The sequence below is a fragment of the Cyprinus carpio genome, chromosome B1 (assembly GCF_018340385.1).
Source record: "Cyprinus carpio isolate SPL01 chromosome B1, ASM1834038v1, whole genome shotgun sequence".
Taxonomy (NCBI): Eukaryota; Metazoa; Chordata; class Actinopteri; order Cypriniformes; family Cyprinidae; genus Cyprinus; species Cyprinus carpio.
Genome location: NC_056597.1, coordinates 29,877,443 through 29,904,691, shown reverse-complemented (window position 1 = coordinate 29,904,691; position 27,249 = coordinate 29,877,443). Strand labels below are relative to the sequence as shown.

General features: G+C 39.1%; 1 pseudogene; it reads right to left on the bottom strand.

Annotated features, from left to right (window-relative positions):
* Positions 1-354: 354 nt before the first annotated feature.
* Positions 355-27,249, bottom strand: part of LOC109050726 — a 96,751-nt pseudogene continuing 69,856 nt past the window's right edge.

The window sequence follows — 27,249 nt, the reverse complement described above, 5'->3', positions numbered from 1 at the left end:
ATTGTGGCTAACACCATACAAATGTAACGCCCCACGTCTCAAATCAGGGAGGATACTGTGTACTGTACAATGTTGTGCAAACTTCAAATATCCTATGATTCTATTATTAAAAGCTATTTGAATAATAATTTATCTGGTTTTCTTTAGAACCTAGTTCTCAAGATTAATACTATAAACACATTTAGCCTACTTTATGTCTCCTCAATGCTGGATATTCCATATCAGTGCTTATACCATTAAAACGAAGGTTCCAGAATAATATGAATCATCCAATGACAAGTCTGTGTGCAGTGACCAGAAAGATACCATGGCAAAATGACCTGTAAATAAGGTGTTATTTTGTTATTGTTGGTAAGGCACATAACGTGCTGTATATTAAACCAATATTGTTCTAACAAACGAAACACTGTAAAAATTAGGTGATAATAAATTTCCTTCACAATGATATCTGAAGTACAGCTGAAGTACTTTGCAAATCATGCCTTGTACACACATTTTATAGCACTCCATGTACTGGTAAAATAAACTTGAATAATCAATAATAAAGAACCTTATGGAATCCAAGTTTGTCTACAACTCAATTAACAATCAAATAAGATCAGTTGACAAATCAAAAAAGCCTCCCGCAAAGTGGTTTGTTAACTAAGAACTGAAACTATAGTACAAATATATAACAGCATAAAACATCCAGAAACCAAGCCCAAATGGATATCATAAACATTGTAATAATATATAATGATATTATTATCAGGAACATTATCAATACAATTATTGTAAGTTTTACCCTGTTGCTTAAAAAGAGTAACTGATTTCCATCCACAATTGTACAAAGGATTGTACACAGTTGTCTCCATCTGGATTGGCCACTATTTTGATGTTAGGAGCAGGAAAATAGTGGGATATACAAAAAACAAGAGAATAAAATAGAGGAATAAACAGATTTTTCCCCCTAATCTCAACTTTTTGACAGTGGGCAGGTCCCCTCTCTCTATTTACATACGTATGCTTGGCAGCGCGTGATCCGCATAACTTAAAGAAAGCATGAGTCAGTTCCTCACACGGTTTCCTCTTCTTTTTGTGAGCATGAAGGAACTAATTACACACTGCCTTTTCAGTTTTCTCTCAATCAACATTCCACATGTCCGTTGGCTTCTTTTCTGCATTTTTATCTGTTTCTGACTCCCCTCTTCAGACATCAGACTCTATACTGGAAAGCTTCTCGTAAACATGTCCATTACTCGATCCATTAAACGGTCTCTGTCCTTGACCCATTCCTAACCCATCCCTTGCTGACAGCAGCTTGTTGTTGCTAGGTCCTCCACCGTAGTGGTTGCCAAGAGGCCCACCCAGACATAGCTCCTTGGGGAACCGAGGGGCCACATTGGACAGTACCCCAGAAGTTGCGGAAGCAGGCAAATAGGAAGTCACCCCCATGGAGCCCCGGAAGTCAGCCCGACTGTTGTTGAGGAGCTGTTGCTGCTGCTGCTGTTGTGGCGTCTGTTGCTGCTGCGGCTGTGCCTGCTGCTTTTTGATGTAGTATGATTTGGCGCTGTGTAATAGACACTGGTCGTCGCCGAAGGTTGGGATGAATGGGTTCTGGTTCACCTTATCTGGGTAGAGAGATTTAGACAAGGAGTAAGTCCCGACCCCTCGGGTACCGCCCACACCTCCTCCCATCATGCCTCTATCCCTGTCCCTCATGTCTCTCTCACCCACGGAGCGACGGTGCAACCCACCTTCACCCCCACGGAATAAACTAAATGATGAACCCCCGCCCTTCCCTCTGTCTCCAAAATATGATGTCTCCCGCTCCCCTCCCGCATACTGCTCAAACATCTGGGCGTAGGGGCTCGTGCCCTCCATGTAGCGGTCTTTGTCTTTTAGGCTCACGCTTCGGGGTGGAGGAAGCATTGACGCTCCGCTACTGCCTCCAAACCCACCCATCCTGCCCGCCCCTTCCTTCTGCAGCTCTACAAATGTGTCATAAGAGTGCTGCCTGCGCAAAACCTTACCACCTGGGCCAAATTTCCGCCTCTGTACCTGGGTTTGGGCCCCTGTGCCTCCCCCTCCCTTTCCGCTCTCCAAAGGGTGCTTGCCCCCAGTTTGATCCAAGAGGAGGTGGTTGTCCTCACTGATGTCATACAAGTTGCCCGGTTTCTTGCACGAATCACACCGCTTGCAGGTGGCTGAACTAGGGCGGCTTGAGATTTGTCCACTCCCTCCACTGGTTCCCCCTACTCCCCCAGCCCCACCTCCCCCATGCATGCAAACTGGCTTGCTTCCTCCACTTCCAACCCCTCCACTGTGGCAATTGCGACATTCCCAATCCCCTCCAGCCAAACCCCCCACCCCTCCGATGCCCTTTTCCCAGCATGCATGGCCCTGTTGCCCAGGCGATCCTCCTCCCATTCCACCCTTACATTCTGTCTTCTTGGATTTACCTTTCAGGAAATCTTCCATGGGAACCAAACTAGTGCACGCTCCCCCAGCACCACCACTACTAACTACTCCACCACAACCGCCTCCACCCAGTCCCACTCCTCCACCCATTCCTGGAGCATCACTTAAATCCAAATGCTCCCATGGGGATGCCCCTTCCTTGGCTTGAAACTGGTCCACATAGAAGTCCCTCAAATTCTCTTTGTCTCTGAATAGATAGGAGGTGCTGTTACCACCTCTCAGGCTCTTGCGCTCCACGGGTGGGGTGGCTGAGCGGTGTGCTTGTGTTGCTGGATGATGGTGGTGATGATGGTGATGGATTGTGTGGTGGGGACGTCTCCTGAAGCCAAGCTCAATCTCATCCTGCTCACGGCGAGACTTGGCAGAAGCAGGTCTCTTTTTTAGGCTGTCCCTGTACTGCTTGCGCCGTTTGCCATGACCCTCGAGGTTCCCGTAGGTCACGGTGTGAGTGGAAATATCGGACACGTCGGATCGAATGTTTCCGTCATCCCCTCCTGATCCCACCCCACCTCCCCCGCAGTACCTGTCATGTCCTGCAATAAACCCTGAACTGGATGCCCCACCCTTGAAGGAGAACTTTCCGTATAGATCTGGCAGGCCGGACTTGAAGCTTGACTGGGTTGGGTGACCCGCAATAAGGTCAAACTTTTCCCTGTTCCGATGTGTCAGCGACTGCCTTGGCTGGGTGGTGAAGATGGGTGCTACCCCACCCCCTAAGCTGTCACAATCGTACCCCCCCTCCAATGAACTGGCACTCCCTAAGCTACGAGGTCGGTTAGGCAGGGGACCCGACATACCGAGAGCCAGTTCGGATCCCGTGCCCCCATGGTGGTGTAGGTAATGATCCTGGTACAGGTTGCTGTCCTTCAGGTGCAAATTCCCAAAAGTCCTCTCCACCTCGCTTACATAGTCGCTGAACATGTTGTCCTCTGGCAGGTACGGTGGAGGCTTGCAGTCTGTGTGGCCTACTAGGCTGCGCCGGTGTTCACTGATGTCATAAACGCCTGACTCACGATGGCTGTAGTCCAGTGCGCTGCGAGGTGAACCATTGACCCCAGGCACAGAGGTCATGTTTTTGGCAGTACGCAACAAACGGAGAATGTTGGAGTGGGTGTTGTTCATGTTCATGTTCATAGTGGCTGATGGTGAGTTAAGGGCTGATTTGTTCTCTTCAATTTGAACACCATGGATGCAACTGTAGATGCCCTGTTGGACAGATAAAATAAGGAAAAGCAAAAACAAAGGAGAGGAGAAGGAACAAACAATGTGGGATTAGATAGTTGTTTAATGAAGTTTAATTAGCAGCAAGCATTTTCACAATTCTGATGCTAAGTCTCAAGGCTTAGTCCTTTCAAGTCAAATCTCTTAGTTTCTATAGTTTTTATGTTTTTGTAATTACTATTCTGACAGTCTTCTATATGCTGTAGTTTAATTTAGACAATTAAAAAAAACTTATTTCTAGGGATTTCCTGTTTATCACATGTAAAAAATAATAAATAAATAATTTTCATCGTAATTTTCATAATTTTCAGAGAAAGGAAATTGAAGGAGACAGAAAGGAATGAAAGGAGAAGGGAAAAAGATATGTTTAAAATATGTTCAAGAAAGAGAAAAAAGTAACTCTGTGGTTTTGACTGCCTATCAATGTCTTCAATCAATGTGATTAAAATTCAGCTGACACCACTGTGTTGACTCCTCTGTCTCTCCTTCATCACTGCCATGACAAATTAATTACACAATATTCTAATAAACCTCTCCAGCTCATTCACCAGTGATGCAGATTCACTGCATTTTAATCCATTTATCTGTGTAGTTTTGGCTGTATTTTATCAAACTCATTTCTTAATGGCAAATGTGTTATTGTAAAACTGTCAAAATACTTAATTATCTTTTAAACTGCTCGGTGCTTCCATTTATACCTAGACCTGTAAATATTGTAATATTAGAATGTTTTTTTATTTATTTTTTTATATACAAACCAAGAAAACCATTTCATAACAAACAATACATGAAACGTGGAACAAATAGAATTCCCTTCAAAACATTTCAAAGGGTAAAGGTTACTCTTCTAGTGGCGATCCATCCCTCTAGTGAGGCAGCATGTCAGAAATGTTTTCTGTCTCACTCTTAGTCATGCTTAGTGTCTGTCCACTCATATGTATTTTTCCCCTCTTCTCTTCATGTTCCTCTTATCTTCTCTACCTTCTGCCTTTTTTAACTCAGGCCATCCTTCCCACTGTGATTCTTACTCTCATTCATCTACTGACCCTTCAATCCAATTGGGTTAGAGCATATTCTTCATTCAGTGTTATCTCATTTTTCTATCTTTTTCCTTCTTTTTCTTAAGAGTTGCCTTTCTCTCCCATATTGTGTTGCCCCCCCACTCCATTAATTTTAGACTCTTCTTACCCCATCACACTAACACTGCTTTAGCTAGTGTTCAAACACACATCTTCATCTCAAAGGGAAATATATCTAGTAAGAGAATCAGTTTCCTATGTCTGTACTTGTAGCTGAGGAAACTGGTCATACAAATTGCCCTTGTGCCTAACAGACTAATATAGCATCTTTTATCCTTTTAGCTTCGATCATTTGTGAACTCAGGTAAACCTAGGTTTATGTGTAAGTCACTTTTCAGTTTGGTCACATAAACTGATATTTACTCTCTCTAGCTGGGTTTCCATCACCTTGCTTTTATGCACATTTTGAAGTATCGTATCAGAATAGAGTGATGGAAATGCTGATTTTCAAATAAAAATGCCTTAATTCGCAAAAAAGTTTTTATGCTCACTTGAGGTGGTTTTTGACTTCTGCGAAAAAGGGTTAATGCGAATTATGGGAGATGGAAATGCATTTTGCAAAATAAATTCCTCCAAGCGCATCAAAAATGTCTCTGACTTTGTGTTATGGGATGGTAAATCCTGACTAACCAGTGGACCGATCTTGTTCCACTGCATCTGAAATGTTGTTATATGGTCATTCGGAAATGCCAGAGCAAAGTCTGTCATCAAAGTATTTCTGTATAATTGCTTCCCAGAACTGTTAAACGACTGCGTTCCCAAACAGCAGCATCCACCTCCGATAGCAATAACCGCATTGTGTTTCGTCTGATCATTCTGAGGTGCAAGTAATTTATTATATAGGAAAATTATTATATTCAGTAGCTTCTCCTACTTTTCTTAGTGAGGTATACTGCCAATTTATCAGGAAGTGATGACTGTGTTCTCTTTTGGCACTTTTCCACTGCATGGTACAGTACGGCATGGCTCTGTACGGTTCACTTTTGGGGGGTTTTCCACTGGGTACAGTACCTGGTACTTTTTTTAGTACCACCTCGGTTGAGGTTCCAAGTGAACCGTACCATTACCAAAACGTGATGTGTAAACTCTGCTGATCACAGATTGGCCGGAGAGAATAGTCGCTACCTGCATCACTGAACTTGCGACACAAACACAAAAGAACTGCCAGATTTAAATCAGCACAGCCAGTGAAGGATCGAACGCAACTGTTTTGAACAAGCGCACCTTTTTTAACAACCAAAAAGTTTTGTTGTCTGTTGCGGAAGTACAGACAGGAAGTTCCTCTCGTTGATAGCAGAGGAGCGGATCCAGCCAGAGCTTGATGGGGCGATGCGGAATGAAAAAGTTTTTTTAGGAGTCGTGGTAGTATAGGTGGTTGCAACTATAACAACATATAAATAATCCCACCAACTCTAAAGCAATACTAAACTGCAGTGGAAATGCAAACCGTGGCGTGCCGAGCCGAGTCGTACCATGCAGTGGAAAAGCACCATTTGACACGTTGGATGGAAACGGTGCTTGTTCTCAAATGTTTGTGCGGTATTCCAATTTTGTGCATAAGTTAAATTCGCAACTTCGGATGGAAACCCGGCTCTGTGTTCATCCCCGCCATTATGTGGGTCACGGCACCATTCCAAATCGATTGAGGCATGATTTGATGTCCGAATGTCTGGAATGAGAGACTGTTGCTTTGCCTGGTTAGCTCAAGATCAGGGGTCTGATTTATAATGTTGCATTTCGTGCAAAATGGGCATTGAAAAGTTTGTTCACCCTTTCCTCCACATACATTAGAACAAAAGAAAAATAATGATTTAAATGTACAAAAATAAATATGTACAATACCACTAACAAAAATGTAGTTAAACCGTCCAATCAAATGTAATTATCATACAGATGTTAGTGGCTTTTCCAGCATAAAAATCAGTGTTGACATAATTCTAATGTGAAGGAAATATAAGTTATTTTCAGATGGGCTGAGAATATACACATTCAAGATACATTTTTTATACATAAATTTGCCATAAAGTGAAATAATTTCTTAATGAATGTTAATAAATCTTTGTTATTGTTATTATTAATATTGTGAACAAGTCATACTTTATGGAAGTCCATTTCTGCCACCGAATTAAAAACAAAAAAGGTAATTTTTTTTATCTAATAATTCTCACTGTTTTTCTCAGAAGTGTGTAATACAGATTCGAAAAATTTTTATTTTTTTTATCTTAAGTGTTTTACTCAGATTTGTATTCTCACTGTTTTTCTCAGAAGTGTGTAATACAGATTCGCAATCTTTATTTTGATTTGTAGTGCTTCCACTTTTGTGTGGAATGGCTCATCTCAAAATCCAATTAAATAATGATTCATAGAACAAAAAACATGTTTTTGTTTTTTTTGATAATCTGTTACACTTTGATGTGTCACAAATTAGAGAGCAAATCTGTCGCTACCTAGGATAGGAAATAAATTTTGACTGGACAATAAGACAGTACTCCTAATCTCCAAACCTTAAAAAACTCAATAGTCTGCTGGCTCCTGAATAATAGTTAAGTCAATCTTTGTGGTTGTTTGCCTCTGGATCAAAAGTGAATCTGCCACTTACCCTGCTAATGGAGAAGGTGAGGCCAGGCTTGCCCGAGCACACACCCATGAAGCAAAATCGCAGTTGCCAGTAGAAGAGGTGCTCTGCGATGAATGTGATAAGGGACAGGGCCATTGCAGCTCCCAGCATGTAGAACACACCTGCCATGTTGTCTACATCCAGCTGACTGCTCATCACCTCATTTTTCTCATTGTGGCAGATGCCAGTCAGCCAAAGGGCCTCAAGTTCCTCCATCTCACCTACAAAGGAGGAGAAAAAAGATTGTACTTTCTAGCATTTGAATGCGTGTTAGAAAGAGAGTGACCATTTGTGCATCTTTTTCTTTCCGCCTCTCCAGCTGTGTGTTTTGTGTGTCCATGGGCATCGAGTGCTCTCAAGCTTTACTGTTAGCAGACGTGTCTGTTCATGTTTGTCTATCTGTGACGATTTCAATGCATTTCAGCACTGCATTTATTTAGAGCCCCCACAAAACTCTGCACAGTAAACAAATTACGGCCCCTGTGAAGTGTAACATTTGTCATAATGGATTAATCCAACTCACACACACACTGAGCTCTCTTCACATTAATGACTGCTTATGGGAGTCACTTGAGATTTGGTTCCCAGCTCTAATAAGGACCCTGAGGGGCCTGACAGCCCACATAGGAGGAACGGGATCAAACTCCAAAACGCCATTCGGTGTTGTGCAGGTCTGTCTTTAGGGACAAATGCAGATCGGCAGATACACACGGCAGATACACACAAATATACTTTTTCTCACACTAAAAGAAAGTATGCAAAAGGATCCATCCATTCAGTGCCTGCAGTTCTATGCCACACTGGGAACTGTAGTCAGGGAGTTCAGGCTTCAAATCCGTCAAAAACCCAACACCTATGTGAGGGTGAATGTGCGCGCGGGTGTTCACATGCTGTGCCGGTGCATTCATGTGTACCTACATGTATATGTCACACAGTTGATGCCTTCCCAGTGTACTTTTGAGATAACACAAGCGCCCCCTTGACACTTGCAAATAGGACTCTATTGCTGCTCCTGGATCATATGCTGGCTTATATAATAACATGTGATACACCCAACCGTACCTTTCCGATTCCATGCTGCTGTCAGTGTGCACTGCCTGCTTGTCAATATGCATATGAACACTCACCTTGCCACTAATCTAATCTAATGTGTCCCACTTGTTTGACATAACCAAGCATGCATGAGGAATCATTAAGTAGGGCATATATATTATATAAATGTATCTGATAGAATTTTCTGTGACTGCCCGTATACAGTATCTATAAGATCTCTTTACAAAATGTCATCCTAAGTGTCTAAATTTGTTAACACTGTTTATGCGTTTGTGGGGTGCATAGGGCATGTTCTGCATGTGTCTTTGGATGTGTTCCTAACAGCTTGTCATCTCAGATGCTGTTTGGGGAAGAGATGATGATTTCTAGAAATGGCCCCTGGATCTGGATCACTAGGAAAGCACCCGAATCAAACTGAATTAGAGATGTGGATATAAACACTTTTCAAAGCTGTACATCTATTGCTGGTACAGTACAACTATTATAGTTGCTTAGTACACTAAATTAGTATACTATATACTAATTACAAATACAAATTTACTAATACAGATTTTAAAATGTAATTGATTCCTGTGAAGGTAAAATTGAATTTTCAAAATCATTACTCCAGTTTTCAGTGTCACATGATCTTACAGAATATAAAATGCAGATTTGCTGCTCCAAAAAAAATTATTGTTAAATCAATGTTGAACACAGTTGCTTAATACATTTGTGGAAAGTGTGTTCATTTTTGCAGGTCTCTGATTAATAGAAAGTCTAAAAAGAAAATAATTTATTTGAAATAGAAATCTTTTGTTACATTATAAATCTTTACGGTGAGGTCTGATCAGTTTAATGCATCCTTGCAGAATAAAAGTATTAATAAAAAAAAAATAATATATATATGATATATATATATATATATATATTATATATATATATACAAATTTCCACATTTTCCCCTCCTTATTTAATGTAACTCTTTTGCTGTATTTTATATTATAATCATAAACACAAGTTATATCCTTTGTGCAAACAGACTAATATGAAAGAAAACCTCAAACACCTTTAGCTTCAGCTTTGCATCACCTGTGTAAATTATAGTCATTTATATTATTACAGAGCACATTATGAGATGAATCCTTGATTTGATGAGTACATTAATTCGATATTAGCTTTATTATGCTTTAACAGAATGTGAATTTCACATAAAGGAAGCTTTGAAAAGCAGGATGCCATATTTTCACACATCTAATACCATTTTGTGTGGCATACTTGTTGGCGTTCTAACAGACAGTGTAGGCACTTGTCATCTCTTGGCAGGTATTCTTCAAAACAGTTTGCCTTGAGGGCACATTGAGAATCATTAAAAGAAGAAGTGAATGAAGTAAACAACTCAAGCTGTGAATCTTCTACACATTCGCGCCACTTTTGTGAACAGCATTTCATCGCGAAAACCTGCCTTGTTCACTAACCACCCACAAACCATTTTAACCAGGCACTGTCTGCTATCTTTTATAGCTTTGCATCATGCAATCTGCTCAGCTGAATTTTTGTGTGTGTCTGTGGTGACCAGACTCGCTGAATTTTTTCAATGAATCAGATGCTAAAAGAATGCAGACAATGCAGATTCATTCTGAGTGAATGTCCCCTAAATATCTTAAATCTTGAACTAATTTGTGCAGATTAAGGCTTGTGGCTAATTCATCACAATCATCCAATAAAATAATAATTTACCATCTCCAAAGAGCTGCAGAATGGCGAGATCCACTGCTCTCTTCCAGCCTGAGTCTTTCTGAATGGCAATGCCATACCCTGTAGTAGCAAAGATATAACCACTGCCGATGGTCACCAGTTTACATCCCTCATCACGTCCAGCCATGTAGTTCAAGACCGCTGCATCGTAGATGAATGCATCCAATTTACTACACAGGGCAGGGAGAGGAGTAATATGTTAGAATATTGGTAAGGCCTTGTCAAACATTAAACTTTGGCAAACCAGTGTTATTTTAGTATCATTGACACACCAAAGTTATTTTGGAAGCAAATTTTGATTTAGTTTTAGTCATAGTCTTTTGACTAAAATGCCATTTAGTTTTAGTCATCTGAATTGTTTTTAGTTTTAATCGACTAAATATCATAAGATTTTAGTCGACTAAATCTACAGTAAATTTAGTCGATTAGGTTTGCTATTAAGGTTTTATCATGATAGACACCAATTTAACTGCAGTGACACACAACATGCCTTTATGTTAAAATTAAATAAAACCACTTCTCATAAAGAACAAGAACATGGTCTTCTTTTTAATGAAATACCAATGATTATATAGGCTAATTGTGCATTCTTTAAAGCAACTTGCTTACCATATTCTTGATTCTTTCAAGCAGACATATTTATTTCTGTAAATAAATTTAGATTAATCTTTGGGGCTACTAAAGTTTTTCAGTCAAGAGCAGTGCGTGATTTTCTGTCTTTCTTTTGTTGCTTGATCAATGACTCGGACAATAGCAACTAAATAAGGCTACAATTGATGCAATGTACTGATACATGTTCTCCCTACTGTTTACGTTCACTTAAGGCGTAATCAACTGTTTACATGAATACTCGTCAAAACGGACAATTCGAAATCAATTTGTGTGTAATTCTCCATTCATGCAACGCAAAAGAGTACTCGCGCACTGTGAGACACACTTTCTGTTTGTGTATGCTTCAGTGTCTGCACTCTGAAAACCAGACCGAATTGAGTTCTCTCTTGCGTCCGTTCATCGTCAGATTTATCTGTTTGTCTGCTCTTCTCTTACTCCCACATATTGACATTTTTGAACGTTTTATGCGACGTGCAGAAAGTGTATGTTAGCTTATGTCCCGCCGGTTCATATGTACGCATCTAACCTCCGAACCATCCAGCAGATTCGTTCTGAATGAATCTCTTCCCAAATCGTCCCTCCCTAACATTTTCGTCTTATTTTTATTCGTAGAGGAAAATGTCAATAGATTTACGTCATAGTTTTTGTCATTCAAAAATAGTTTTAGTTCGTTATCATCTCGTTGTCGTTGGTGAAAAAAATTTAGTTGACGACAATTATAACGAAAATTATTCGTCAACGACATTAACACTGTGACATACAAATATAGTTTTTGTTAATATTCAGAATTTTTATTGATTTATTTTTATATTTACGGTTTCATTTAAATTTAAAAATTTTAGTAATTAAGTTTTTGTCACTATACTGTATTAGTTTTGTGTTTTTGTGTTTTTATTAAGTTTTAGTTTTAGTTATTTTGGTCTATCAACTTTAAACGAAAATTAGTTATTTCATTTATTTTTTAATAATTAAATTAATTTATTTTACTTAATGTTTATTTTATTTCAAATAATGACAGATTTCCTGGGAACTGTGTTGGATGTGAGATACAGTGATATAGTGTGTAATGCTAACTTAAATAGCATTTTGCTATTTCTTGCATTTAATTATTTTGCATCTTTTATGAGCTCATCTTGAGTCGGAGAGTACATGAAATTTGTAATAGACCATTAAAAACCAACATGACAAGTCAAAAAGGTATTTAAAATTTTTGAAAAATGTAAATGAAAACTAAGGTGACTTACTGCAAGATATGCCTGTAGTTAAAAAAAACATTACACTATACAATAGGGTCTCATTAGTTAATGTTATTAAAAAGTATAAATATTATATATATTTAAATACAATTATTATTATATAAAGCATTATATAAGCATTACATAAACAATACATTTGTTACAGTAATCATTCATCTTTGTTAATGTTATAAAAACACAACTGTTGAGTTCATGTTAGCTTAGATCCATTAAATAATATAAACAGATACAACTTTTGTTTTTTAGAATGTATTAGTAAATGTTGAAATCAACAGTAACTAAGATGCTTCAGAATTATTTTTCATTGTTAGTTCATGTTAACTAATGTAAACAAATGGAACCTTATTGTAGTGTTACCAATAAACTTGTAGTTTTATATTCAACTTTTTATTTCCAAAGTGTATTCAGTCATTTTTCTCTAATTAAATCCTGTTGTACTGAGTGCCTCTTTAAATTGTCCGCTATTAATAGTGATCAAATAAAGGACAGCAGAAGTCAGTCTCATGTTGAATCAGTCTTTTACCAATCAGTGTCTCTAAACAAAGTCCCTTCAGGATGCCTCATTTTGATGCTATTATCAATCCAGAGTTCATCCACCCACTCACTCATCACACACTGTACTTACTGCTGTCCTACAAGCTTTTCATCTCCCTGTCATCCCAGCCTTTATATTCTTTTCATGCAGATACCATCTCTCTCTTTTTTTCATTCTCACCCCATCTTGAGGCTGTGGAGGGCCTCGTTTACGTTCTTCTGGTGGAAGCTGGTCATATAGGTGTGCATCTCTTTGTAGTTGTTCCTTATGTTTCTCTCTGTGCTGCCATTGGGCACAGTACCAAAGCGGAATGGAGGGGAGAAGTCATTCGGATGCTGAAACTAGATAAGAGAGAGAAATCCGGAGAGAAATATATATATATAACTCAGCAGTGTCCACATTGTCAATGAACACTCAAGGGACAAAGTGTGAGGAGAGGTGTCATTTCAAAAACCTTTAAAGAGACAACAGATCTTTTTTCCCACCATTCATAATAGAACTATTTCCATTGTAAACACACAGACTATGTTCTCTAGACACTCAAAGCTTTGCTAGAAAAGTAAAGCATGACTTAGAATAAAAAAAAACAAAATCTCACTACATCAATTATTAAAGAAGCTAGCACCCTCTCAGAGTCAAATCTTGTTTTCTGTTTCATAACGGTTGGCTAATTCACATTAGCCCAATTTTTTACATGCAAAGATGACACGAAAAAAACAAAAAACAAACGCAAATTACCACAAAACCAGTCAGCATGTGGTTGCCCAAATATGTCATCAGTCGTTTGAGGATAATAAACAGTAGTATTAGGATGTCACATACAGTACAACACTGTGCCATGTAAGCATGCATGAATTCACTTATGAACAAAAATGATTCACTCTTAAGACCATTAAGTGGGACGTTTTTTCTATAAATTCCTTTTAAAGTCATCATTTCCAAACAGGTTTCACTAACAAATCCCACCCCCAAACTCATGACATTCGTTAAGCCAGAAGTTGACATGTCAGATTGTTAAACAAACAAAGCTATATTTTTAAAGCACCAGAGCCTCGGAAACCCACAAACAGCTTACTTATAGCTGTCTTTACACATTAAACTAAGACAGAAGAACATTTTATAACATCAAAAAACTGCACAGTGCACCTTAAATGTTGCATCATTTATCGGCTAGTCTGTGCGAATTAACCTTAGCTGTTTAACACCAAGGATAAAATAGAGTTTAGTGTATCAAGTCAAGTCACGTTCAGTCCAAGGCAGTCTTTGGGGGAAAAAAACAGCTTTTCATGTCCTAGAGGTGGAATAGATCTAATTTTTTGACAGTAGGATAAATGAGATCAATGAGAACTATAATTTTAATAACAGCTTTCAGATGCCCGAGCTTCATTTTTGCACATGCTGTTTAATTTGACCAGTAAACCCTTTTACCTTTTTATCACTCAGGCCCGTCACCTGGTCCACATACTCCTCTTGAATCATAAATGCGGCCAGGTTGGCAGTGTAGCTGGCCAGGAAAATCACAGCGAAGAAGGCCCAGACCGAGACCATGATCTTGCTAGTAGTGCCTTTGGGGTTCTGCACGGGGACAGAGTTATTGAAGACCAAACCCCAAAGTAGCCAAATAGCTTTTCCGATGGTGAAGGAGGGACCGCCAGGCTCTGATGGTGTGTAAAGAGGTAGAGAAATTGAAATAGAAAGTTATTACCTTATAATTTAATAGGAATCAAAGAGGAGTAAAAGGGCAGAGGAAGAAACCCCATAATAAATAGCCATGAATTATCTATTCAGTTTTGATTTTGATCAAAAGAATCAGTAATATTCAGAGAAGCAGTACACTGCTGAGCATGAAATTAGCCAATACAACATGGAAAAATGGATATAATGTCCAAAACTAAAAGACAAGGTTATTTTATATTTGTATATACATTGCGTATATGTGACATAAGTCAATTTTTCGAAATTGAGATTTATACATCATCTAAAAGCTGAATAAGTAAGCTTTCCATTGATGTATGGTTTTTTTTTTTGGTTTTTTTTTTTAGGATGGACAATATTTGGATGAGATAAAACTAGTTGAAAATCTGCAATCTGAGGTTGAAATGTTAAAAAATATTGAAGATGTAGTCCTTATGAAGTCATAATACCAAACAAAATGTAAGTTTTGATATATTTATGGTAGGAAATATACAAAATATATTCATGGAACATGAATATGCTAATGATTTTATGCATAAAATCTACAATTTTGACCCATACAATGTTTTTTTGGCTATTGCTACAAATATACCCATGCTACTTAAGACTGGTTTTGTGGTCCAGGGTCACATATATAAAATATACTGTATATATGTACATTGATATAAATATATAAATTTATAAATAAAATACATTTCTAATTACTTTAGATTTAAATTAGAAACATTTCAAACAAATGTTATATGAAAATGTATAAATAAATATACAAAACAGACATAAATATTAATATATAAAGATGCACCTATTTATAAATAGATTTAAATGAAAAAAAAAACATATAAAGCACCATTAAATGCACAGTTAATGCATAGTTATGAACAGAAGTATATTATATTATATAAAAATATTTAAAGAAAGCAATGAATGTAATTATATCCATTTTTAGATCGTTATAACATGAAAATGTTAACCTATATATAACAAATGTATACTGGTGTTCTGTATAAAGGATATTGATTTGTGTGTGTGTGTGTTTATATAAGCGTGTGTGCACACCTCGTCCATCTGCCAAGCAGCGATTATAGCCAACAGGACTGAAGTACTCAAAAACGAAAACAGCCACGGCTGAAACTATCAACAGCATAACGAACATCATTACCCAGACATCAGCGCTGAAGGGCTCTGAGAGCAAAAAAAGAAGGGAAAAGAAATTACTAATGAAGAGTGCACTTGAATTTGGAATTATATCTTGAAGGCCATTACAGTGTGTATATAGCACTTACCTAAAAAGGCAGAAGGCGACACTGTGCCATTGCTACGAGAGACCATGACACTAATCCCAGTCTCTATGAAGGGCACAGAGAAGTCAATGACCTCTGACCTCTCTTCATTAATGGTCAGGGACCCCACTGCCATGTGGGCATTCTTCAACACCACCTAGACATGAGGAAAAGGGGCGGTTATACCGAACCTGGACCAGTCTAGGCATGCCACAACAGAGGGAGGAAAAAAGCAACAGTGTGAGAAGCAAAAGGTGAAAGAACTAGTGAATGAGAAAACCATGATGGAAAAAAACAAGACTGTGAGACCAAGGAAGGCCGAATTCAGGTTACTTCCCACAGTGGGTCGCAGTAGCTTTTAATAGCCATTTCTCCGTTTTTCAACCTTTCCCTAATCACCACTTCCCCAAACCCATCACTTGTCCAGGAATATTTAGAGTTACATATAAGAGGCCTCTGGTGATACAGGAAAATGGGACAAAACAGTTAATAAGGTGAATGTATGCTACAGGAAGGCTTTGTCTACAACAGGGCTACTCAAGGGGCCACAAAACCAGATTTCTTTAGCCTCAAGGGCCACACTTCTAATTTTTTTTTATTGTGCCCATGTTATATGCAATAAGGCTACTGAGTGTTGTACACTTACACGACCACGTATCAAACTAAATCACTCCCATTATAATCAATGAAGCTGTACCATAAGCGCTCATCTGTGGCACAGTTTGCAGAGTGGACTATAGATTTCTGCTTGGTGCCGGATTTTTTAAATTGCACTGTGCATTTACCATGGTATATACCAGAATCTCAAAAAACATGCAGGCCGCGAGAATGCCCTCTGGGCTGCATGTTGAGTAGTGCTATTCTATATCCTATTTTCTTTCTCTGTTTTTTCAAAATATGAGACTGTATTTTGCATATTTGCTTGAATGTGTGTGTTGCATTAAAGCATCTATCACTGAACATGAGCATGTCTTGGAGCATCAGATCTTATAAAGACATTAAGTAAACATAAAGAAAGCTACTTAGAGTCTGCGACTCCAAATGTGATGCAGTTCTCCGAGTATTCATATGACTAGGACAGAAAGGGAACTGCATAACATTCATTCCAACTGTGGATTTACATATGATCCGGTAACTCATATTATTTCTCATCTGAATTAATGCACCAGCTGTATTTTCCCCTGGGCTTGTGCAGACTCACTTGCTCACATTTTCTCTCTCTTTCATCTGTTCTTGTCATGGAGATACTTTTCAGATTTTCATTTTTTGGAAATAATATATAATCAGAAATCCACAGACGCTATAGAACTTTGCCCTAGTGGTTATTACAGTTGACTAAAACCTTTAAAAAAAATAATAATCGTTACTTGAAATAAAATAAACATTAACTGAAATAAAAGAAAATATAAAATAACTACTTTTTTAAGTAAATAAATCTGTATAGACATTTAAACTATATCACAACATCACAGACATCACAACAAAATTACTAAAACTAACTAAAATTAAAAAGAAACCAAATTTTACAAATTTAAAATTCAAAATAACAAAAACTATAGTACGTACATAGTATATCAGTGATACTAAAATAACACGGGAGCCAATGGCATACATGCAATGTGAGTTTGAGTCTGGCTCGCAAACACCTTCCTGATCCAATTTCCCCCTTTTAATCACAAAATGTATTAGTCATTTGCTGTACGGAGAGAAAAAAAAGGTATATATACACTATCCAAAAATGAGTAACCACAAATTTGTGCAGAAATATAAATTGTAAATGTAACAAGATTTGTCAAAATGTTATTTTTAATTTACTGTAATAAGCATACCTACAGTGTGAAAAAAAAACAAACAAACAAAGCATACAGATGAATATGCTCCTCTTATCCATCACATGCAGACGAATGGTAGAACAGGAAGAACAAAAGTGTATAATCCAGCATGCTCTTGGATGAGAAACGACCTATTCAACCCAAACCGTGTGGTGTTTTATAACAACCAATAGTTTTCTTACTAAAAGCATTTCGAAACTAACCTCTCCAACCATGCCATTCCATGTGCCATTGATCTTTTTGCCATGCTTCCCATTGGTCACCAGGTAGAGATCGTAGGTAAATTTTACGGACTTGGCAATCTTTTTGAGGATGTCTATACAGAAGCCTTTGCAACAGCGTTTAATGTAGATCCCTGAATCTCCTGTCTGATTTCTGGAGGTAGGAAAAACAGGAAGAAAAAGTTGAGAAGATTAATGTAAGCACAGGAAGTTATTTTTCTAAATAGTGAAGATGGCGTTTAACAAATTTCGCCTTAGCCGTTCATCAATCCTTAATCAAAATACCATTTCATAATAAATCTGCATCTGAAGAAATCAATCAGTGAGTCAACATAACATCAAAATGACTAATGACCACTGCACTGAGTACTGCATTGACTACATTGGAACACGGAGACATAAATTTGTCAGAATTCACATTAATCTCGGATCATTTCTCATAATAAATGATTGAAATTATTAGCAATAATTTATTACATGAATGCTAAATTAAATTAACACATGAGTACTGTAATCAATATTAAAAAGAGAGATGAGATACCAGTTTAATCCATAAATGAATCAGTGTTTTTACGTTAATAGTGCAACACTGTATACATCACACTTTCTTACTATATGATATAATCTAGTCCCGACAGTGACAGAGCACCTTACATTTGAAAACTGAATGGAGGATCTGTGCTCTCATGAGGCAAATCAGCATTTTGGCAGTCAAGGTTAATGGCTGATCTCATATTGATCTCATACAATGATTGATTTAAATAGCTGATTTAAGATATTTTACCTATACTATGTAGCTTTATCTATCTTGGATATTAAGAAAATCTTTATAGACAAATAGTGTGGTGTGCCTGAGACCACTGAAAAACTTTATTTTTCACTTTTCTAATTTATTAGAGATTAATTAAAAATTATATTAGCATAGTATTTGGTCTCTCAGTATTTGGATTTTTTTTTTTTTTTTTAATCTTACAACCTTCTGTTTATTTTCAGATTTTAAATATTTTATTTGTCCAGTTTTTTTAGACCACACTGCATTCATCTGTGATTTTAGACAAGTTGTATAAAAATTTTCAGTCTACCACTTATAACATCTGCTGTGAAATCTGAATTTGAATTTTGAACAAAACTGTAGCACATCTTCCTGAATATCTGTACTGTTCCTATTGGATTCTCACTGGAGTTTGAGCTGTTTTCTGCACGGCACTGTATTCCTCATGCAGGTGCCACTGAGGGGGTCAACATCCTCCACAATAACAAATGGAGCCTCCTCCAGTGTAACAATGGACAGGTGGTCGTCCTCTCGCTCCTCAGCATCCGAGTAGAGCTCGAACCGAGGCCACACGTGGTACTTCATTGCCAGAGACCCGTTCTCCCATTTACCGACCTGTGAAAGTGCAAAGAGGGCAAGATGAGAGCAGAAGATGAGAGACGGATAATGAGTGAGATAATGAGAGGGTGTTGAGGTTGAAGTGGCTACGACTGGATTAGTGCGGGCTAAATTTGAGGACGGCTGAAATCTTGAATTAAGATAAAGAGTAAATGAAGGTTGATAATTGCTTCAGGGAACTGCACAATCATGAGTTAAGAGAAATCAAGAGGCAAAAGAGAGAAATGAGTAGAGACACCCACCCTTTCGTACTGCCTCTCCTTATTTAACAGTATAATGACCAACTTTGGGTGCATCTGAAAACCGTCCTCACTGAAGGAGAGGTTGCGCCCTTCAAATGTCACATTCATGAGGTACCTGAAGAGAAAACAGAGTGAATATATCAGACCAAACACATTTGGTGTTTATTAACACAAAGGCACCTTCCTCGCTTAGACCTGTATAGCACAAATATTTTCAGAACAAGTCGAAGCAATTTACAGGATCCCTCAATGTGAGCAGTTTACATGGCTTTCCAGTGTACCTAGTGTATGGGCTTCTGCACACACTATCCGTATATGTCCACACACATTTATAATGTAGGAAAGCAGGTTTGTTGCTAGAGGCTATAGCAAATTATATTCTCAATGGCAAATGTGAATCTGGCAGTCTCCTGGTCACAAAACCACTATTATGACTTTTAAATCCACCCAGTTGGAGAGTTTTGAGGAGCTGGTATGAATTTCACCTTAACATAATAATCATGAACCCAATAAATTATAATAATCCAGGGAAAAAATATTTATTACATTTATTAACATTACATATCAGATCTAACAACCGATATCTTAGCCTTTAGTTAGTCAACCAAAAAATTTTTACAGCAACTTTTTATTTGAAAGTAGCACATTTCTATATTATAATTATAAACCAGTTTGCTGCATCTTGAAACAATTTGGCTTTGTATTTGCTTGTAATGGATGCTGTGGATGAGACAGCAAACACTGCATGGTGAACAGTTTCATCCAAATGTCAAGTTTTTTCCAAAAACAGCATGCTTGACCTCCATCACTTAGGAATTAATCCTTGTCACGCAACCTTAAGAACCAGAGCCTTGCATAGCTTTTGACATGGTCAGCCACAAACTGTTCATTTCAGTGCGGACAACATTAACTAATTTACTGGTTTATTTCCTACTTGAACAGATCATATAAAGTTAGTAAAAAAGCCTAATTTACTGGCTCTCAATCCAGGAGTCCCTCATGGCTCAGTATTTGGTCCTTTAAATTTTTCCATCTACATCAGATCAACCTGCATTACCATCTAATCAGAGTGTAAATTTGATTCCTCCCCACTGGCCCACCAGATTTTGTCAAATAACCCCTTCAAGTTCATACAAAATGCTTTCGGTCGATTTGTAATTAACCTCTTTTGTAATTAACCTCTTTCATGTCACTAACCTGCTTCACAGAAAAATTTGAGCAGTACTTAATGGACTGTCTGGGTCTAGTGTCTCGTCTTTACTGACCTCATCTAGCACTTAGATATCTGAACTGCATCAACAATGTTTAAGCATTCTTATATTGTGTTGTTCTTCTTGTTGCCCTTGAGATCTAACTTAGCACTTGATTTCTTAGTATTCTCGGCCACAGTTCCAGCATTTGGAACTTACTGTACATGATATGTATATATGAGTTCATAATAAGACAAAAAAGAAATGAACCCTTCAGTAACATTATACATGTTTTTGTGTGTGTAGTTCCTCCTGTGCTTTTTGTATGTTTCTTCCAGTGTTTCCTCCAAACTAAAATTTCAATATCATATTTTGGTTTAGGAATCTACAGGAGCACCCATGTCTGTTCGTATTGCAAGATTCTTGCGGGCTACAATTTTTAATAATAATCCCAGTCTCACGTGAGAACTCCGGTCTTGCACACGTGATATCGCATTGTTTCCTTGTCACATCTCGCGTGTGTTTGGTTGTGATATGTAGTTTGCGTGCCAGACAGAGTTGTCTGCGATTCTTCCTATTGTAAAGTCATGCAGTGTGAAACCTTCTGTCGCCGATCCATCGTGCAGTGTGAACACAGCAGCGACTGAATGCTGGCCAAGATAGTCATGCAGTGTGAAAAGAACAGTGACCCAACTACTTTGAAAATCGTGCAGTCTGAACTCGGCTTTACCTTACTGTCAGACTCTGTTTCATGTTTTATTTGTGTTTTTGCTCCCCATGTGCTCTGTTACTCTACTTTTCCCATGTGTTTGATTGTTCATTGTTTCCCGGTGTTTCTGATTATTAGTATTCCCTGCACCTGTCTGTCCTTCCTTATCCAGTCCTTATAAGCCCCAGTCTGTTCAGTCTGTATTTGTTGGTTCTACTTGTTCATGTCACCAGTGATGTATGTGTGTCAACCTTATGTGCCCTGTGTTGGATTTACCCTCGGTGTTGGATATAATTAAATTCTCTTTCGATTATGCATGGCTCCGTGTTCCTTCCAGCAGCGTAACGTGACACTTACTAACTATTAATAAGCAGCAAATTAGGAGTTTATTGAGGAAAAGGTAATAGTTAATAGTTAACAGTGAGAATTGGTCCTCACTAAAGTGTGTGAAAACAAAATTACATTAACACACATTCAGACAAGAGTCAAATATATTTATATTTTTATATAAATATATATACTTATTAATATTTTATAGTGAATTATAGTTTCATTGATAAACTACAAACAAATGTGTTTTCAGGACAATTGTTTTCTTTATAATTATGTACATGTTGTACGTTAATACAATGTATTATTTTTGCCAAAATAATATTTTTGTACATTACCTTTTACACTTTTGCTATTTCATTAATTGCTATTTTATTATAAATCTGTGTTAAATTGTATCTGGTTTTCCTTGTCAATGACAGTAGAAATGTTCAGAAGGGTTTCTATGATGTTCAGAAAATGATTTTCATTAAAAAAAAAAAAAAAAAAAAACGTATCCTGACCAATATTATGTATGACAACCAGCCCCAGTATTCCCTTTAGATAAATAAGGAAAGGTGCTTAGATGGGTACACTTTTCCATTAATTCACCCTACTGTGTCAAACACAGAACATAAATTTCCCCACAGTAATAAAAAACATCAGCAGTAAAACATCATGAAACAGAATCACATAGACAAGTCGTTTCCCTTTTCTTCCATCTGGGTGTAAAATTTATGACGTAGAAGAACTGACCCAATTTCGACAGTGACTGTAAATCAGTCTGTAGTCAGGTGCATGTGTGTGTGTGTGCCCTTGAGCGCTGATACACGCACAGATTTTCATCATAGCGTGAGTATCATGTTTTTGTGTCAACAAGTTTTGTGTCAGAGCCAGTGAAAACTCTCTGCTGCTCTCCTCGCTCTCTTGCCTCCATCTGTGGGCTGTTGTTGCCATGACAACAATCGGCCTCATAAAAACTCACCAAACAAGAAATAAATATCTGCTCTAAACAAGAGAGAATTAAAGAGAAATATGCAAACAGAGAGAAGGCTAGAGAGCAGAATGACCAAACAAATAGTGTGTACTGTATGTCTTGTGTATGTACAATACAATGGAGTAAGACTTTGAAACAATGTTGTACATTTATACATACAGTACAGAAGCTAACATCAAAAAATGGACTTCTAGGAGGATGTCTATAACATCTGGAGAAAGCGAACCATTAGCATATCAATGGCAGTCGCTCGTCTGCCACAGGAGCTTCCAAAAGTATAGTATGTGACTTGAAATCTGATATCTTGATCTTGGGTGCTTGGAAGGTGCATAAAAATGACAACACTAAGCCCTTCAATTGAAATGTTTGCAATTTAGTCCCTCATGGCTCAGTATTTGCTTCCAAAAGTATTGTATTTTTTTTACTTATAGATCAGATCACACTGCAATGCCATTTAATCATAGCTAAGTTTGAATAGGTGCAAATAGAAAAATGCATTGTATGCCCACTGAATGGTGTAGCTACCAGTGGGGGCTAACAGAATCATGCTAACCCATCAAATATGCCCCATGATTTGTTAAAACTCACTTACTGTCAAATTCTCAGTCACCAGCCCTCTCACCAGCTCAGTCACCAGCCCAGAACTACATTTCCCAGCAGCCCGTCTGGTTCACACCTGCACCCTGTCCCTAATCAGCACACCTGTTACTGATCACCTCATTTCCCCATGCTATATATACACACTCACCTCAATCACTCGTTGGCTGGTCTCAAGGTTACAAGCTTCTCAGCTGGTCCCTTGCCTACCTGTCAGCCTGTCAATCCTGGGATCCTCTGCTATCCATTGAAGGACTAGAAGTTTCAACCCAGATAAGACTGTTTACTCTGCTTCCATTGATCACCTCAGTTTTGATTCTCCTATGCTGGAAGCTTCTCCTCAGTTGCTTTAATAAACTTACCTGCTTGTTTGAATCTGCCTGTTTGCCTCCTTGACCAGCTGTGACAGAAGACCAGCCCCACAATCTTAACAGCATGAAAAAAGACCTGGCATTCATCAATCTGCCCCCTCAGGGTGGCAGTTGCAACCAGTCGAGAAATCACCCGATTCATTTTACAGAATGGCCGGGAACTCAAACTATGTCCAAGAGTTCATCGACTGCATCCCCTGGGCAACTGGGGATGACCTCACTTTAATGGAGGGCTTTTGGTTCGGGCTTGATGACGGGATCCGGTTCGTTATGCCCATGGCCGCTTCGTGTTGGACGCTGGAGTCCTATATGAACTTCGCCCTTTGGATAGTTTGAATCAACATTCACTGTAGGTGAAGTGGCCGCTGACCTTAAGTCATCACCCATCATGGCCACTAGTACTAAGTCATTACCACCCATTGTCGCTGGTCCTACGTCCTCGCCCATCAAGTCTGCTGATCCCAAGTTATCACCTGTCATGGCCGCCATGCCAGAGCCTTTTCAGTGTCCAGTCCAACCCATGAGTTTGTTTCAGTTGCAGAATCCAGAAATGAGCTCGTTCCAGTGCCGGCTCCAGCCCCAGAGCCCGTTCCAGTGCTGGCTCCATTTCCAGAGTGCCCTCCAGTGCCCGCTCCTCGTAAGCACCTTCCACGTAAGCCTCCAGTGCCTGCTCCTCGAAAGTGCATTCTAGAGTTGGCTCCAGTGTTGGCCCAGATCACGCCATTTCCCCCCCGATCCAGAAGAGGAAACTACGGGTGTTCTAGCCCAGGATGAGCTCCAATTCCCGAGTCAAGCCCAGGTAGGGCTCCTGATCCCCTGTCAAGCCCAGGAGGGGCTCCTGTTCCCGAGTCATGCCCAGGATGGGCTCTTGGTCCCCTGTTAAACCCAGGGAGGGCTCCTGTTACTGAGTTAATCCCAGGATGGGCTCCTGATCCCGAGTTAATCCCTGGATGGGCTCCTGATTCCCCGTTTAGCCCAGGGAGGACTCCTGACCTCCAGTTAAGCCCAGGGTGGGTTCTTGATCTCTAGTTAAGCCCACAGGGCTCCTGATCCCCAGTTCCGCCCAGTGAAGGCTCCTGATCCTCAGTCAGGCAAAGAGAGGGCTTCTTTTCCATTTGAAATCCCTTTCCTAATAAATCTAGTTCCCTCATCGCGGCCAGGAGTGCCACTTTGCCTTCAGTCAGGATAAGTACCCTTATCATGACCAGGAGTGCTGTTCCCTGCTCAAGTGAATCCTGTTCCTTTGTCACGACCAGGAGTGCTGTTCTCAGTCCCGGGGGATTGAGTTCCCCAATTACGGCCAGTTGTGCCGATCCCAGTACCAGATAATCCATTTCTCTAGTTTCAGCCAGGAGAGCAGTTCCTTATTCCAGTAAATCCAGCTCCCTTATCATGGCCGGGAGTGTTGTTCCTTGCTCAAGTGAATCCTGTTCCTTTGTCATGGCCAGGAGTGCCATTCCCAGTCCTAGTGGATCCAGTTCCCCAGTTACAGCCAGAAGTGCTGTTCCTAGTTCCATTGGGTCCAGTTCCTTAATCACGGCCAGGAGAGCTGTTGCTCCACCATAGAGACTTCCCTCTCCTGTACTTTGGTGGTCGTCAGCTCCACCTTGGTTACCCTTGTCTTCGCCATGGATGCTCCCTCTGCATGCTCCGCCATGGCTCCCCCTTTCTCCACCCACGGTTCCAATTCAGCGTGAGGACATGCCTTTGGGGAGGGGGGAGTACTGTCACATTCTCAGTCACCAGCCCTCTCACCAGCTCAGTCACCATCCTGAACTACATTTCCCAGTAGCCCGTCTGGTTCACACCTGCACCCTGTCCCCAAACAGATCACCTGTTACTGATCACCTCATTTCCCCATGCTATATATACACTCACCTCAATCACTCATCGGCTAGTCTCAAGGTTCTCAGCAGGTCCCTTGCCTACCTGTCAGCCTGTCAATCCTGGGATCCTCTGCTATCCATTGAAGGACTAGAAGTTTCAACCCAGATAAGACTGTTTACTCTGCTTCCGTTGATCACCTCAGTTTTGAGTCTCTTATGTTGGAAGCTTCTCCTCAGTTGCCTTAATAAACTTACCTGCTTGTTTGAATCTGCCTGTTTGCCTCCTTGACCACCTGTGACACCTACAACAGGTTTCAGACATTTATTTAAATATCATGATATATTTGGTAGCATCGTAAAGTATCGTGGGACTGCAATAGTACTTTGTTACATTAACACTACTAGAGAATGATATATACAAACTGCAGTAGTTACTGCAATAGTTACATGCACATCTGATCTGTTTAACCTACAGAATCACACACCATCAGTTCCCAAATCGGTGTATTAGGGAAGTCTGTGCTGATTCCTGACACACGCGTACAACCCCAAACTGCCAACAGATAGAATGAAAGTGAGAGGGTGTGTGTGAAAGAGAGAGGGAGAGAGAGACCCACCAGCATATAAAATGCGTTACCATGGTGCCCACAACCATAGCAATCTCCAAGCAATCTGCTGTGTTGCCATGGGAACAGTAATCTCACTCGAGAGAGGAAGAGACATGGAGAGAGAGGTAGCATCTTTTGTACTTACAGCAAGACGCATGATGCAGCAGAGACCCATTTATCTGTCGCTATAAATACAAACAGATCGATATTGGACATGACAGCCAACCAGATTTATCGTATCTAACGTTTTTCAGTTCTAGCATTGATCTGACATTAGAAAACTCATCTTCAGATTTACCGTACACCCATTTAAAAGCACAACCGTTCAAGGAGCTATGAATTACTTGATCATACATTCAAGGGTTTCCTCTCATGTTTAATTTTGGTCCTGGCTTGACACCATGCCATTTCATGATACTCGTCACAGCTGTGAAATAGCCTCTCAGGTCAACAGGGAACAGCTTTAATAACCATCGAAAACTTGAGAGAGTGTGAGGACTGTATATGATCATTTCATTAATGTCTAGAGCAGGGGCATTTTCTCTGAGGAGCAGTGTTGTTATTGTTAACTAAAACTATCAAAAATAATTTTGTTGAAATAAAATTTATAATTATGAGACCACTGAATAAAGTTGCAGAAGGAGGCAATGTGTCTTTTGCTTCCCCTGAGCACATGGGTGTCTTACATATATTGTTTTTGATGAGATCACTTGGTGCCCTGGACAAGATAAGGCATGACCCAAAGAAAAAAACTGTTTAACAACCAGGTAGTTCTTTACATAAGTATAAGAAGTCCATGGCTAGTAGTACAGTTTCTCTGTAATGTGTAGGTGGATCTAGGTTCAAACATGATTTTGAATTCAACAGCAAAACTGCACCTGAAATAGACCACTGGATTTGTTTTTTTATTTTTTTTATTTAAAAGGTCATGCAAGTTACATAAGGGTGAGTATATGATCTTCTGTTTAAAGTAAATGATATATAGAAGGTGCATTGTGATTGGACAAAAGAAATTTGAATGTGTCATATGATTGATCAAATACTCTGTCAGTGGGATAATGCCCACTCATTATGTTCGTAAAGAGTCCACAAATTGGTCTGGCAGGGTCAAACCATTGGAATTGGATGGAGTAATTATGAGGTAAACAATTCACCCACTCAGACATCTTTACTTATGGTCACATCCAAACTTGAAATTACTTTAAAGGGTTAGTTCACCCAAAAATGAAAATTCTGTCATTAATTACTCACCCTCATGTCGTTCCAAACCCCTAAGACCTTCGTTCATCTTCGGAACACAAATGAAGATATTTTTGATGAATTCTGAGAGCTCTCTGATCCTCCCATAGACAGCAAGGGAACTACCATGATCAACACACAGAAAAGTAGCAAGATGATCGACAAAGTAGTCCATG